This window comes from Bubalus kerabau, chromosome 15, assembly GCF_029407905.1.
Source record: "Bubalus kerabau isolate K-KA32 ecotype Philippines breed swamp buffalo chromosome 15, PCC_UOA_SB_1v2, whole genome shotgun sequence".
NCBI classification, from domain to species: Eukaryota; Metazoa; Chordata; class Mammalia; order Artiodactyla; family Bovidae; genus Bubalus; species Bubalus kerabau.
In genome coordinates this window covers 35980451-35996467 of record NC_073638.1, presented here as the reverse complement: position 1 = coordinate 35996467, position 16017 = coordinate 35980451, and the positions used below count along the sequence as shown (strand labels likewise).

The 16017-nt window shown below is 35.4% G+C and overlaps 1 protein-coding gene across 37 annotated transcripts in view; it reads right to left on the bottom strand.

The window, feature by feature from the left end:
* Nucleotides 1-16017, bottom strand: part of SOX6 (SRY-box transcription factor 6) — a 711458-nt gene that overhangs the window by 533966 nt on the left and 161475 nt on the right. For 23 of the 37 annotated variants that reach the window (XM_055548488.1, XM_055548491.1, XM_055548487.1 and 20 more), the window contains exon 3: nucleotides 9909-9990. The exons of 13 other annotated variants lie outside the window; for them this stretch is intronic. The gene's annotated coding sequence lies outside the window, so the exon portion shown is untranslated. Of the gene's footprint in view, nucleotides 1-8430; nucleotides 8577-9908; nucleotides 9991-16017 lie in introns of all 37 variants that reach the window. One more of the 37 variants, XM_055548511.1, reaches the window with a different exon arrangement.

Sequence of the window (16017 nt, the reverse complement as noted above, 5' to 3'; positions counted from 1 at the left end):
ACCCAGTTGCACCTTCATATGACTTTGTTGAGATACTCACAAACGACATAATGTAGTTAAACAGTAATGTTACATAAACAGTTGACACTGTACAGCAAATTCAGGTTTTGCTTTTGGAAACTTCTGGGATTTCTTTTTCCCAATATTTTTGATCTGTGGTTGGTTGAATCTGTATATCCAGAATCCTTAGAGAAGGAGAGCTATCTGTACTTAATTTTGAGTCAATCTCAGCTCCTTCTTATATGCATATATCACTTCATCTTATATAAACCTAACCAATAATACATTCCAAAACTGTTCTCATAATAGACAGTGAACTACTATCACCAGTGTGACCATTTAAAAAACAAAAGCCAAAATTATGGAAGTGGGTTTGAGAAGAAAGTAGAAGAAATGCAATGAAAATACTTGGACTATTCTGTAAAGCATGGTGAAGGAGAAGAAGTATTGATCTCTACCCTTTTGGCTCATTGGTGTAAAATCAGAAAGTGCTCCTTCTTCATTCGCAAAACATATTAACCTTCAACAGGATGCCCTTTATTTGTTAGCAGATATACACCTCCATGGGCTTCCCAGGTGGCTCAGTGGTTAAAAAAAAGCCACATGCCAATGCAGGAGGTGCAGGTTCCATCTCTGGAGAAGGAAATGGCAATCCACTCCAGTATTCTTGCCTAGGAAATCCCATGGACAGAAGAGCCTGGCAGGCTACAGTCCATGGGATCGCAAAAGAGTCAAACATGACTTAGCGACTAAACAGCAACACTGTCCATCTCCATGCCAGGGCCATCACAATCTTCCATTTCCGCTTACTTCAGCCAGGATACCCAGCTACTTTCCACAGCTAAGGACAGCAGGAAGTCCTCCCAAATTCCATTTCAAGGAGTCTTTCGTTTTCACTGTATGCACTGGTAGTAGAAGTAGGAAATGTCAAATCCCACCATCAGAAATTTGTCAAAAGAATGTTATTAAAGCCAGATCTTAAAATGAGATTTCATACCCAAACTATCATACTCTCAATAGTATAATTCAGTCGTATTATAAGGTTAAATTACAGAAGTGGAGTGGCAACCTACTCCAGTATTTTTGCCTGGAGAATCCAATGGACAGAGGTGCCTGGCAGGCTACATACAGTCCATGGGGTCGCAAAAGTTGGACACAACTTAGCGACTAAACCACCAACCACTACATAAGTCTAAATGGATTTCAGTCAGTTGCCCAAGTAATCAAATCACCATCTATAACATGTTTTCTATAAAAATATCCATTCCAAATTCCAAACAACAAACTTGCTGAACTTCCCCCGTTAGTTAGTTGGAAATTGCCTACAAATGCATCCCTGTGTATACTTCAAAGAAGCTTTTTGAAATATAGATTTAAAAAATACTTAAAAACAAGTAACTGACTATTAGCCTTTTTAAAGACGGTCTTAGGCTTTACTTCCTCATTTACTATATATGAAGTCTGGGATTTTCAAATACAATACTTGAAAGTATACATGAAAAGTGATTATTAGTGACTATTGTGATTATTAGTGGCTATTAACTCATTGTTAATATGATGACAACAAGAGCTATAATCATGCCAATCCTATGAATTGTGAGTGATGGGGAAAATACATACAGCTTCTTATACTGTATATATTATTATGTTCTCCTGAATATAAGTGATTCAGATGCTTTCTAAAAAAGTACACAAAGTTTCTAAGCTGGGGCACTAGGAAAGTTAGCACAACTTCAAGTCAACCCATTTCTATAAAACTTTGAGAGAAATAGCTAAATGCACACTCAACCATCTATGTAACTCAGTACCTTATTTTCATATATAAGCAAGGCTCTGTGGATCCATAAAGATCCCATATGAACAGACCTTTGAACATCTAGCATCAGAACTTCTTATAAAGCCACCAAATGTACTGCACTGATATGATGCCTAATGATCTTCTAATAAAAGCCAATTTCAAATGATTAAGAAAAAACAAGCTTGCTATAAAAAGACAAACAATGTTTATAGACAGCCTGGATTCAAAGAAAATATGGGTGGGCATAAATTACGTGTTTATAAAAAATAACACATGAACTCTTTGGTAAATAGAACAGAATTTCATTTAAGAAACTTGATTGGAGGAGAAGGTGCAATATTTAGGCTTTGTCCTGAGGTAGCACAAAGCATAACTGAATACACCATTGCTTTCTTATATTTAACACAAATAAGATATTGAGGGGCTTCCCAGTGGCTCAGCAGTAAAGAATCCACCTGCCAATGTAGGAGATGTGGGTTCAATCTATAGGTTGGGAAGATCCCCTGGAAATGTAAATGGCAACCCACTCCAGTATTTTTGCCTGGGATATCCTATAGACAAAGTCTATAGGGTCACAAAAGAGTTGGACATGCCTTAGCAACTAAACAACAAAAATACTGAGACTTGTAGAATGAAGTCAGGAGTACTGCCTGTAACCAACTGCACTGTGACATTCTCATTCATCTGCTGAGCCTTAAGTCCCACAGCAGCTGATGACTCAGGACTTCCAAACCTTCCTCCTGAGGATGTTGCTAGTAGACACCACATTGCACATGTTCCTAACTCATTCTTCACCCACCCCCCTCTGCCATCAGTAATCACTTTACCAGTAACTCCTTCAGCCACAGAACTTGTACATTAAAATCAGAGCCCTGATAACCATCTCTGTCAGTTCTGCTAGAGATGGAAGGTCCACTCATTCAGTTGCACCCATTGGAATAGTACCTCATTCTGGGTATTGTGCATTCTAAACAACTGTGAGAGTTGGACTATAAAGAAAGCTGAGCACCGAAGAACTGATGCTTTTGAACTGTGGTGTTGGAGAAGACTCTTGAGAGTCCCTTGGACTGCAAGGAGATCCAACCAGTCCATCCTAAAGGAGATCAGTCCTGGGTGTTCATTGGAAGGACTGATATTGAAGCTCAAACTCCAATACTTTGGCCACCTGATGTGAAGAGCTGAATCATTTGAAAAGACCCTGATGCTTGGAAAGGCTGAAGGCAGGAGGAGAAGGGGACGACAGAGGATGAGATGGTTGGATGGCATCACTGACTCAATGGACATGAGTTTGGGTAGGCTCTGGGAATTGGTGATGGACAGGGAGGCCTGGCACACTGCGGTTCGTGGGGTCGCAAAGAGTCGGACACGACTGAAAGACTGAACTGACTTGAATTGAAACAACTGTGAGGTCTCCATTGAAGAAGCATGTTTAAGTGGTATGTCCTTGTTTGTTTGTGTCTGGGCAGAAATGTCAGTGTATGTGTGTTGTGTGTAACACTGTGTGTATTTATCTAAGCACATATTCAAATATTTGAGGCACATATTCAAATAGTCACATAAAAGAGCCACATGGAACTGAGTTTATCATTTTCCTCTTGAAGTACATAATACAGACAAATAGCTACAACTAATACATAAGCATTTGAAAAAATAAATCATTCATTGTCTTTGTGTGGAGGAACTTACTAATAGGACAATAGGGCCGGCCTCTCGCACATCAGTTGGGATGAGAGGGGAGAACACTGTGTTCTTTCTTTGCACCAAAACAGTAAGTTAGAAAACAAATCTGTCTGGAAAAAAAGTATCACAGGCTGTTCCAGGGGAAGAGCAGCTAGGGAAGTTTGAGGTTTCTTATCAAGAAAAACTGATGGCAAGCCTTCATATTAGACTGTATATGTCTATCCACTAAAGTTTTATAGGAATGAGGAAACTTTCTTAACAACAAAGTTAAGTTCAAATGAAATGCTGCTCATCAAGAATGACTCTAAAGAAGGTATAACGTTTTCATCAGTGGCTTTAAGAAAACAATTTATAGTGCTTTATGTGAAATAAGGGTAAGTGCCATCCATTACAATATACTGCTATGACCTATATGCCTTGGATTATACAAATGACATTTCCTGGGACTTTGCTTTCCCTTAGAAAGGAAAACAGGGAGAAGAATTTTTACATGAGGCATAAGGCAAGAAATGGACATATAAATAACTGCTAGCTCAGTGTAAAATATCCCTGAAGAAAGGGAAGAAACCCAGGACGTGTGCACATCAAATAAAAATGGAGAATATGGCTATATTTCAGCTCAAACCAATATTCCCTTTTCGGGAATCATCCCCTCTGGCTCACTGCTGACAATGCATAGATAGCATATGAGTGAGATAAGTTCATGAGTAAGATGAAAAGGGATGCTCCACAGCAGGTAAATAAATTTGTTTCCACTGAGATAATTATTCTTACCGTGTGTCACTGCTCTCATGGCATAAACAGGACAGGTGATGACATCCTATAAAATGAAATTCTTATTCCTATAGTCCTGACACCAAGATACATAACTCATTCAGACTTCATGAATTTTCTTTTGCTCTGAAGCTTTTAGTGAGTTTTTGCTTTTATCGTTGTTCTTGTTTCTTGTCTTTAAAAAAAAATGCTGTCATCAACTGGGCAATACTGTTAAGAGAGTAGGATGGAAAATGGGACTGTCATTATTTTAGGCTGTTGCTGTTGCTAAGTCACTTCAATCGTGTCCGACTCTGTGTGACCCCATAGACGGCAGCCCACCAGGCTCCCCCGTCCCTGGGATTCTCCAGGCAAGAACACTGAAGTGAGTTGCCATTTCCTTCTCCAATGCATAAAAGTGAAAAGTGAAAGGGAAGTTGCTCAGTTGTGTCTGACTTCTAGTGACCCCATGGACTGTAGTCCACCAGGCTCCTCCATCCATGGGATTTTCCAGGCAAGATTACTGGAGTGGGGTGCCATCGCCTTCTCCACGTTTTAGGCTGCTGCTGCTGCTGCTGCTAAGTCGCTTCAGTCATGTCTGAGTCTGTGCGACCCCATAGAGGGCAGCCCACCAAGCTCCCCCGTCCCTGGGACTCTCCAGGCAAGAACACTGGAGTGGGTTGCCATTGCCTTCTCCAATGCATGAAATTGAAAAGTGAAAGTGAAGTCGCTCAGTCGTGTCTGACTCTTCACGACCCCATGGACTGCAGCCTACCAGGCTCCTCCGTCCATGGGATTTTCTAGGCAAGAGTACTGGAGTGGGGTGCCATCACCTTCACCGTATTTTTTTTAGGCTACCTGATCCTATATAAGAATTACATATGTTATTATGTGGGATGCCTGAATATAGCTATTTTACTTGAATTATTTAAAGTTAATATCTGCATCATATAATCTCTATGCAATATCTACGTCCTCAAATCAAAGCCCTGTGCCAAACCTCACGTCTTTTCAGACCTAACCTAGACAAGAAATAAAGAATCACAAGTCTTTGTACCAACAAATAATTTTTCCAACTATAATTCATTAGTACCTTATTCCAAAAGCATATGAATACTTACAAGATGGTTAATCCTCATTAAAAACTAAGATTACATGACATAATTACATGTAAATAAGAAAAATGAATTAAACTCTTACCCTTTCCTATGTCGGGCACTAGTTGTGAATCATATATACAATTAGAGTTATATTGCTAAGCTAAAAATATTGGTAAAGATCTAAAAATGACAAACAGTGCCTTTTAAATTAATGTCTTATTAGTTGAGTGAAGTACACTGACAAAGAATAATTTATGCTTATTCAAACTGCACTCGACATCTTCAGGTGTTTCCAAATGAGCTCACAGAAGAGTGATTAAATGCATCTGATAACAAGCCACACATTGCTGAAATTACTTACCGCCTCATTTTATGATTAATTAAACATGTAGATTAAAGTTGCAAAAGAATTTAGATTAATGAGCAAGTTAAGTCTTGCTGATATAAGTGAATTGGGAATTGGATGCTCTGTGGAACTTTATAAACATGCATTTTATAATGAATAAGACAAGGCTACATGCAGAATCGTGGCCACCAGGGCCTTTTGACGATGCAGTCTTTTTTAACATGGTTTGACAGCTTTCAAATAACATTCTTCTATAGGCTTTAAACTTTGTGCTTTGCTGTAAAACACAAGACTACATAACTCATGTACCAGGAGTACGATTATTTTCGAGCTCTCCAAGGTAATGACCCCCTGTAGCAGCAGCTGTTCGGATAAAATTACAAGCTCAATTGTTATTTTAATCAGAGATAGTTTTGTAGTTAAAAGCAGTTATGAAAGTTGTAAAATTATGTACACATCATCAGTACCTTCTCTTCAACACTCTTTTCTCCAAAAGTAAAACCATCCCAAAAAAGTCGTAGCTTTCCAGAGGACTTATTAGTAAAAAAAAGAATGCTTAGTCATTCAAAACATATTCAAAGTCATTTATTAGTGAAGTTTCTGTGATAGGAAAGGTAATATTTAAATTTATGACAACTCTTATCAGCTCCAAGATTGTGTCAAAATATCTGCTAGGGTTTGCTGCTGCTGAGTCACTCAGTCGTGTCCGACTCTTTGTGACCCCATAGACTGTAGCTTGGGAGGCTCCTCTGTCCATGGGGATTCTCCAAGCAAGAATACTGGAGTGGGTTGCCATGATCTCCTCCCGGGGATCTTCCCGACCCAGGAATCGAACCAGAGTCTCCTGCATTATAGGCAGATTCTTTTCCAGCTGAGCTACCAGGCAAGATTCCACTAGGGTTTGCTGAGTATCCAATTTTTCTCTTTTAAAATCAGCTTTACCTAATCTGTGCCAAAAGCCAAGTTGGACTTTATGATTTTCCAGTGCAAGAGCAATTCAAGTTGTTCACAAAGATATAGTGCATTCTCCTTTGCAAGGGATATAGAAGTGGCAAGAAACTGAACCAAAGTTACCAAAGCAGATTTTGGTTTAAAACCTATTCCATTTTTATTCTAAGCTTGTAGCACAATATCATTTATTACAACTATAGCATAATGAAATCATTCCTGCAAATTATTTGAATGGATCCAGTCTGCTATCTAAAATGCACCTCTAATTCTTTTCTACTTATTTTCAGACCTTATATATAATTCACTTCTTGGCAAGATGAGATTTTTATAGTGTTATTTTTTTTTCCTTTTAATTCAGATTTTTCATACTCTAAAGATGTACCAAGAAAACTATGGAATTTTTTACATAAAGATCAAAAGGAGCTGCTTCATGACACAGGTAGCAAATTATCATTATTAACCCCACATATTTATCATGTGGACATAATTGCCCATTGGAAGATATATGTGAATGAAAATACAATATTGAGACATAAGTCTGACTATTTTGAAATTTATTAAAAGTATGTAAGCAATCAGAATAAACTAGTGTCCATTTGATTTGTTTATTTCCTTCCAGTGTTAAGTTGATGTCTTTCACCAAGTAATATAAATCACATTTTATCACCACAAAAAGTCTTTTTTTTTTAATTTATAAGCTTCTCCTCTTTGCAGCTTAACTTGAATATAACAGTAAGAATTTCTAGGTAGAAATACAGACCCAAACACTTCAAGGATAAATAATAACCTTTTTCTTCACATAAAAATTTAAATTTTTCATTTATACCCTTTAAAAGAAGAAATTTTACAACAAAGTGGTAATATAAGCCTAAAAGATGCTAGTTTAGAGATTTAAAATAATTCTTTTGTGATCATAAAATGTATCTGATCTGTGCCAGAAGGACATAGATTATTCAAACAGCTCAACAAGTCACCAAATTTTAAGGAGCAAGATCTTTCCACTCCAGTCACTGCCATATTATTTCTAGGACCCACAAATTATAAGGTATGTCCTAGAGTTACTAACAATTAAATAGAATTGTGTCATTACTGTGGCATTTTAATACAAGAAGATACATTTATTTTCCCATGAAAGCAATATATGTAAAATACTGAATATATTTAGCTATTATACATACTTATTATTAGCCTGTTTTAAGTGTTATTATAAATGCTTTATACAGTTTACCAACATAGATTACATAAATTTACTGGTTATTTAAAGTTAGGAGTTATATGTTTAGCTGAAATACCAAAATAGGTACTTTACATTCAAATTCTGAATAAACGGGCAATTTAAAATATCACAAATCAGCCGTAATGCACTATAAGAATTCCTAACCATTATTTCATTAAATCAAGATGGCAATTTATTTATTTATTTATTTTTTTCCCAGTTCAAAGTCCATTTTTATGTCTGCCTCTCTATTCCTGCCCTGCAAATAAGTTCATCTATACCATTTTTCTAGCACATATATGTGTTAATACATGATTATTTGTTTTTCTCTTCCTGACTTAGCTGTGGTACATATACACAATGGAGTATTACTCAGCCATTAAAAAGAATACATTTGAATCAGTTCTAATGAGGTGGATGAAACTGGAGCCTATTATACAGAGTGAAAGATGGCAATTTATTGTAAAACATTTTCTTTTATTTCTCAACACATAGTTATGTGTTCATAGCTATGAACCTTGCATCTCTACAAAGTGATTATTTTCTTCATTTCATCCAGTTTGAAAAAAAGTATAAAAATACTCACCAGAAACTAAAATTAGATGACTAAACTCATTTTCACATGTGATTGGGCCCAGGTTTGTCAAGATGAACTACGAATGCATTAATATCCACAATACTGCCAAATGTTGAATTATTAATATTGTTGGGTCCTTGGTCTCAGTTCATGCCCTGTTGAGGAGTTTTGTGACATTCATCAAAACTCAGCCTCTCAACATGTTTACAAGTATCCTGGAGGCAACATGTCTTAAACTAAAACTAAGGTAACTTTCAACCACGCAAACTGTCATCAATGCCAGACTAAGACTCATAAATGCAAAGAACTAGTCTATAGTGAAAGCAGCAGATGAAATCAGGTGCCACCGCATGCCAGATCCTTGCCAACTCAGCACCCAGAAGTTGAGATACCAGGTAGATGATTAAAGGTGGTTCTTCATTTGGAAGGATTAGCAAGCATTATGCACTATACCTATGAGTAGTATATGTCAAGGAGAAGGCAATGGCACCCCACTCCAGTACTCTTGCCTGGAAAATCCCATGGACGGAGGAGCCTTGTAGGCTGCAGTCCACGGGGTCGCTAAGAGTCGGACATGACTGAGAGACTTCACTTTCGCTTTTCACTTTCCTGCATTGGAGAAGGAAATGGCAACCCACTCCAGTGTTCTTGCCTGAAGAATCCCAGGGACGGGGAAGCCTGGTGGGCTACTGTCTATGGGGTCACACAGAGTCGGACACGACTGAAGCAACTTAGCAGCAGCAGCAGCAGTATATGTCAATGTAAGTATTCAACAGCCAAAAGCAGTGCTGAAAATTGACTCCAAGACTACTACAGCTTATCAATTTTTATTCTACTGACTGCAAATTCTTTAGCTCTCTTAACCAAGCATGGAGTTGGCTAACTGGAAGAGTCCAGAATTTTTCCTTCAGTGGAAAAAAAAAAAAAGGTTATTCTGTTTCAATTATTCTAAAACTCCTTTTAAAATCCATGTATCCAAAAATTTTTTGAGTGCACATTAATAATGGTCTTTTATAAACCAATTGGAGATTTAAAGTATGATTACTTTTTAAAAGTCAAAAGTTTATAAACTTTACTCTGTACCTTATATTATATGATTTCCATGATGGGAAATTGACATCAAACTGATTTTATCCTTAAAACAAATAAGTCAAAAGAATACAAGTGGTTTCCAGACTTGGAAAACTTTAGAATTTCTGATACTCATCTTTCCAATCTTTCACTCAGTAGATATATTCCCTATAAATAGAAACATTTCTGAAAAATACTGAACTGTGGTTGTAAAATTGTTTCATTTGTATGTAAAGTTAGCCAATAATTCTAATAGTTATAAACATAAGTTAAAACTAGAAGATGCAAAGAAATTAGGTGTTAAAGTTTCCTAAGGTCTTAAAATTAGACCACAAAAATACAATTCAATCCTCATTTGCCATGGAAATAGGAAATAAATGGGAACATTAGTTATACTCATAAATTATATATTATACCTGGGCTCTTATACAAAGTGATGAGGGGTCACAAAGTCCTTCTTGAAGCATTTCTCTTTCCTCATCAGAAGATATAGAAAGTCTAAAAAGAAGAAACTAATAGTTACTGGACCCACTATCTGCCAGACATAAAATAAATTTATTCTATGCATCATATAATCTTTCCAACAACCACACCCATTTTACAGATGAAGGAACTGAGTCTCAGATAAGCTAAGCAATTTTCCAGAATTATACCAAGTGGCAGAGATAAGAGTGAAGCCCTAGTGAACCCAGCTCCAAGGTCCATTTGTTCCTTCTATTATGGTTATTTATTGCCCATAGTGTTTTTTGTATTTATGCTGTTCTCTACTATCTAAGATTTCTTTTTGCTTCTCAGTTAATCTAGTTCTGCCACCTCCTTCCAAGATTCACTTATTCCAAAAAGTATAGTGTTCTCTCAGCACTTTGTTTAAAAGCCTCTATTATAACAGTTCAAGTTATACTGATTCACACAATACACATTTATGTAATGCTACCAATGTTATCGCCTATATTCAGCAAGGTGCTGAAGGTTTCACAAAATGGTTTCATTGACACACTATAATAAAACTCTCTTACTCTCCATTCTATACTTCTCTAGCCTTTCTCACCTTCATAATAACTTTAGTAGTAGAAGTATTTACTAGTGTTATTATCATTATTACATATTATCAACCAACCACCTTTTGCTTTCATGCTGCTCTCTGGAACTGTCCACTTTCATTCTGCTCAAATGTTCTCATACCACTAAATCTTTCTAATCAACCTTCCTTCTCTTTCCTTCCTAATCAAGAATTCTACTCTTAAATATTTCCTAGAAGATGTAAGATATTCTCGATTATTCATTTATGCAACAAAATATAAGCATTTACTATATGCTGGAAACTTAAGAATAGGTAAATAAGATAGACCTCATTTGTCTAAGAACTTATAATCTATGACAAACTACAAACAAGTAAACCAAAATTTGTAATGTAGATCCATGTCATAATGAAAGTACATTTAAAGTGATATAAGTACAAAAAATAAAGAGTAACATTCATCTGGAAGGCTTCATATAGAAGGTGGTATATAAAGTTAAGTTTTGTTATTGAACAGGATGCAGGTGGAGAAATGACAATAGTAATGATCAATTAGTACTTTTTATGTGTGAAGCACTCAATATACTGAATGTTTAATATATATCATATATTTATTCACATATGTGGAGACTTCTGTCCCTGACAAAGATGGATTAAAAGGGACTAGATTTATCCTTCTGGGTTAAACAACTAGAAAAAAAAAATTGGATGAAATACATAGACAACAGTTTTCAGAAACTAGACATCAAGCAATGAAGAACAGTGATTCCCGAGAAAGGAAAAACAAATGAGGTCTTCCCTACAGCTGTCCAAGCTTACTGCCTCAAGAAAGAAATTACTAACTGCAATATACAGAGGCAGAGCCTAATGGTCTCAGAAAATGAAGCTGGGAGTCTAGCGAGGCCAAGGTGGATACGGTTGATAAGGCAGAGTAACAGAGGAGAGAGACCTGCACACAGACTTCCAGAGGTCTGGAAGAGAATCCCTCACAATTACTGATAAGCACACATGTGTGAGGAAACCAACCAAGGTTAGAAAAATATATAATCAATCCCCAGAGCTCACACAAATCCAGGAATAATTCAATTTCCCATCATCAAAGTGTAAAACTTCATAATGCCAGGACACTGGATAGAATACTCATACGAGTATTGCCTCAGCAGTGTAAAACTTTGACCTAAAGAAGGTGCTGGTTCCAACTGACAGTGATTATAAGCAAGTACTGAAAGGATCAAACTGTTTTCAAGTACATTAACTACATACCGGAAAAAAATCCAAAAATATTTATAGAAATACTGAAAGATTCAGGACTTGACAAGGCAAAATTTACACAATTTCTGGCATCCAATAAAATATCATCAGTATGAAAAGAAGCAGAAAAATACCACTCATTATGAAGAGAAAAAGCAATCATTTGAAATTTATCCAGAAATGACACAGATGATAGAATTAGTATGCAGGTATTAAAATAGTTATTAGTTGCATCTTATCTGTCCATGAAGCTAAAGTAAATACTAATCATACTAAGTAGAGATCTTGAATATGTAATAAAGACTCAACTGTAACTTCTAGATATAAAAGAAATACAATGTCTGGGATGAAAAATCATGGGAGAAGAATTAAAAGCAGACTCAACACTGAAGGACAAAGACAAAGTGAACTTCAAGACTTATCTACAGAAACAATCTAAAATGAAACTGAACTGGAGGTGAAAAACAAAATGTGAACAGAATCAGTAAACTGAAGAACAACTTCAAGCCTCCTAAAACATGTGTAATTGGATTCCACAAAGAATAGGAGTGAATAAAAAGTTCTGAAGTAATAATGGCTGAAAAATTTTCAGATGTGACAAAAACAATAAACCTACAGATACAAGAATCTCAGAAAATCCAAGCTCAACAAACATTAAGAAAACTACACTAAGGCACATAGCAATAATGTTGCTTACAATTGATGACAAAGAGAAAATCTTACAAGCAGCCAGAGGAAATGACACGCCATACACAAAGAAACATAATAAAAATTACAGCACACAGCTTTTTGAAAACAATATAAGCTAAAAGACAATGGATCAATATTTTAAAATTATTGAACCACAAAAAGTTAATCTAATAGTCTATAGTTAGCAAAATAAAGTTTTCATGAATATAAAAGGTGATGAAAAATCACCATCTCACCAGCAGACATATCCTACAAGAAATACTAAAGAGGTCTTTCAAGCAGAAGGTAACTGACAAACAGAAATCTGAATCTACACAAAGAGAAAAAAGAACACAACATGGTAAACATCTGGGTAAATACAAAAGACTTTATTTTTTAATATCTTTAAAATATTGACTATTCAAAACAAAAATAACTATCTTTAGATTTATAACATATGTAGAAGTAATATGTAAGACAATGATTGCACAGAGGCATCTTTTCTTAGCCTTTTGACTAAGATCAAGTGTAACAGTTGCACAGAGGCTGGGAAGAAAAATTTGGAAGTATGTTATTATAAGATTCTCATCCTGTGTGTCCTGTGAGATATTACTTGAGGTAAGACTGTGATAAGTTGTATGCTGCTGCTGCTGCTAAGTCGCTTCAGTAGTGTCTGACTCTGTGCGACCCCATAGATGGTGGCCCACCAGGCTCCCCCGTCCCTGGGATTCTCCAGGCAAGAACACTGGAGTGGGCTGCCATTTCCTTCTCTAATGCATGAAAGGGAAAAGTGAAAGTGAAGTCTCTCAGTCGTGTCCGACTCTTCGAGACCCCATGTTCTGCAGCCTACCGGGCTCCTCCGTCCATGGGATTTTCCAGGCAAGAGTACTGGAGTGGGGTGCCATTGCCTTCTCCAGATAAGTTGTATAGGATTGCTATTAAAAAAATTTATTAAAAATGTTAAATTTCATTTAAAACCCCTTATTGGCTTATTAATTCCATTTTAATTGTATTTTATAAATACTAAAGCAACTACTAAAATACAATTAAAAATCGAATTAATAAGCCAATAAGGGATTTTAAATGAAATTTAACATTTTTAATAAATTTTTTAAAAAAAAGAAGAAAAGGGGGAAAGGTGATGATGACAGGTGGTACAAATAAGAAACAAAGGTATATCTTATATTTAAACTCAACCATGTCCATAGTCTCATTAAATGTAAATAAACACCCAAATTAAAAGGGAGAGATTGTCATACTGGATAAAAAGCAAGACTCAACTTCATGCAGGCTATACAAAATCCATTTTTAAAATGAAGACACAAGACTATAAAAGTTAAAGGATGGAAAATACATCCCATGGTACCACTAATAAAAAGAAAGCTGCCGTGGCTATAAAACAAAGCATATTTCAAAGCAAAGAATATTACTATGGATAAAGGGATTCTTATACAATGGTAATGGGGTAAACTCATTAGGAGGCCATAATGACTCTAAAAATGTATCCACCTAATAGAGCTTCAAAATACAAGGAAGAAAAACTAATAAAATGTCAGGAAGAAATTTCATCAGAGTTCTCAGAATCTCTCTCCCTGCATGAATGATAGAACACATAGGCCAAAAAAATCAGTAAGGATATTGAAGACTGGGGCAACACTTTCAACCAGCTTTATCCAGTTTACATTAATAGAATTTGCCAACCAACAAAAAAACTAGGAATTCAGCAACAGAAAGACAGCTGGAAAATATAAAAATATTAGAAAATAACACTTCTAAATGACACAGAAATCAAAGGAGAAATCAAAAGGGAAACTAGAAAGTCTTTTGAATTGAATAAAAATGTAAATACCACATATTAAAATTTATGAAACACGGCTAAAGCATTACTTAGAAATAAATTTTATAGCACTAAAACCCATATTGAAAAAGGGGGTCTCAAATCAGTGATCTCAGCTTTTACCTTAAGAAACTAGAAAAATAAGAGCAACTGAAACCTAAAGTACGAAGAAAAAAATGAAATAATAAGACCAGAAACAGAAATCAACAAAATAGAAAACAGGAAAGCGATATTATGTTTGCTGTTATATTTACATTCTCCTATCATAAATGAGAGGTAATATCACCATATATTCATAAAGTACGTACCTTAGATGAGACAGATAACCTAAATAGCCCTATACCTATTTTTAAAACTTGAATTTGTAGTTAAAAACCTTCCCAGAAAGAAAACTCCAAGCCCATATGGTTTCGTTAGTGAAGTCTCTCACGTATTTAAAAAGTAATAATACCTATTGTATACAAACTCTTCCAGAAAACTGAATGGAAGCTAACACTTCCCATCTCATTCTATGAGGCTACAGTAATCAAGTAATTAGGATAATAGCATGAAAAATAGACAAATAAATCAATGGAACAGAGTAGAGACTCCAGAAATAAACCTCTACATATATGGTCAACATATTTTCAACAAAAGTGCCAAGGCAATTTAATGGGGAAAAAGAAAATCTTTTCAGACAATGGCACTAGAAAACTTGGATAGCCATAAGCAAAAATATAAACCTGAAATCGCATCTCACCCTATTACAAAAATAAAACAAATCATAGACCTAAATTAAAATCTAAAACTATAAAACTTCTAATGAAATGCTTAGAAAAAAAAATCTTGGCAACTTTGGGTTTTGCAAAAATTTCTCAAATGTGACACAGAAAGTATGAAATACAAAAGAGAAGCAATAATTGGACTTTATCAATATTTAAAACACTGGCTCTTCAAAAGACACTTAAGAGGCAAGCCACAGACACCAGTAAAAAATATACACAAAACATGTATCTGACAAATAACTCATATTTTTGAAAAAATTAAAAAGCTATTACAACTCAATAAAAAAAAGACAACCCCAGTTTAAAAAAAGAAAAGAACGGTAAAAGATTTAAAAGACACTTCAACAAAGTAGATACATGGATGACAGAAAGGCACATGAAGAAAGCTCAACATCATCAGTCATTAGGGAAATAAAAATTAAAATCACAGCGAATCACCCACTACAGACCACTTGAATAGCTAAAATTGAAGACTAAACATACAAAGTGTCAAGAATGTGGGACAGCTGGAACTCTTACACGTTGCTAGTAGGAATGTAAAATGGTAAACCACTTTGGAAAAATCAGCAGTTATTATAAAGTTAAACATGCACCTATGTAACCTAATTATTCCATTCCTAGGTATTTATACAAAGGAAATGAAAAAACATGTCCACCTAAAGACAAATATTCAAAGCAGCTTCATTTGTAACAGCCAAAAACTAGAAAGAACCTAAATGGATAATCAAATTGTCATATCTATTTACAATGAAATACTAATCCTCAATTTTAAAAATAAATTATTGACATGCACATGAGTGAATCTCAAAATAATCATGCTGAATGAAAGAAACTAGACCAAAAAATTGTGTATAATGTATGATTCCAATTACATAAAACAAAAATTTTAATGCAATCTATAATGGCAACAGACCAGTGATTGCCTAGGGATGAGGCTGAAAACAGATCAAGGAGGGGTAGAGTAAGGGACTCTTAAGGGGCATTAA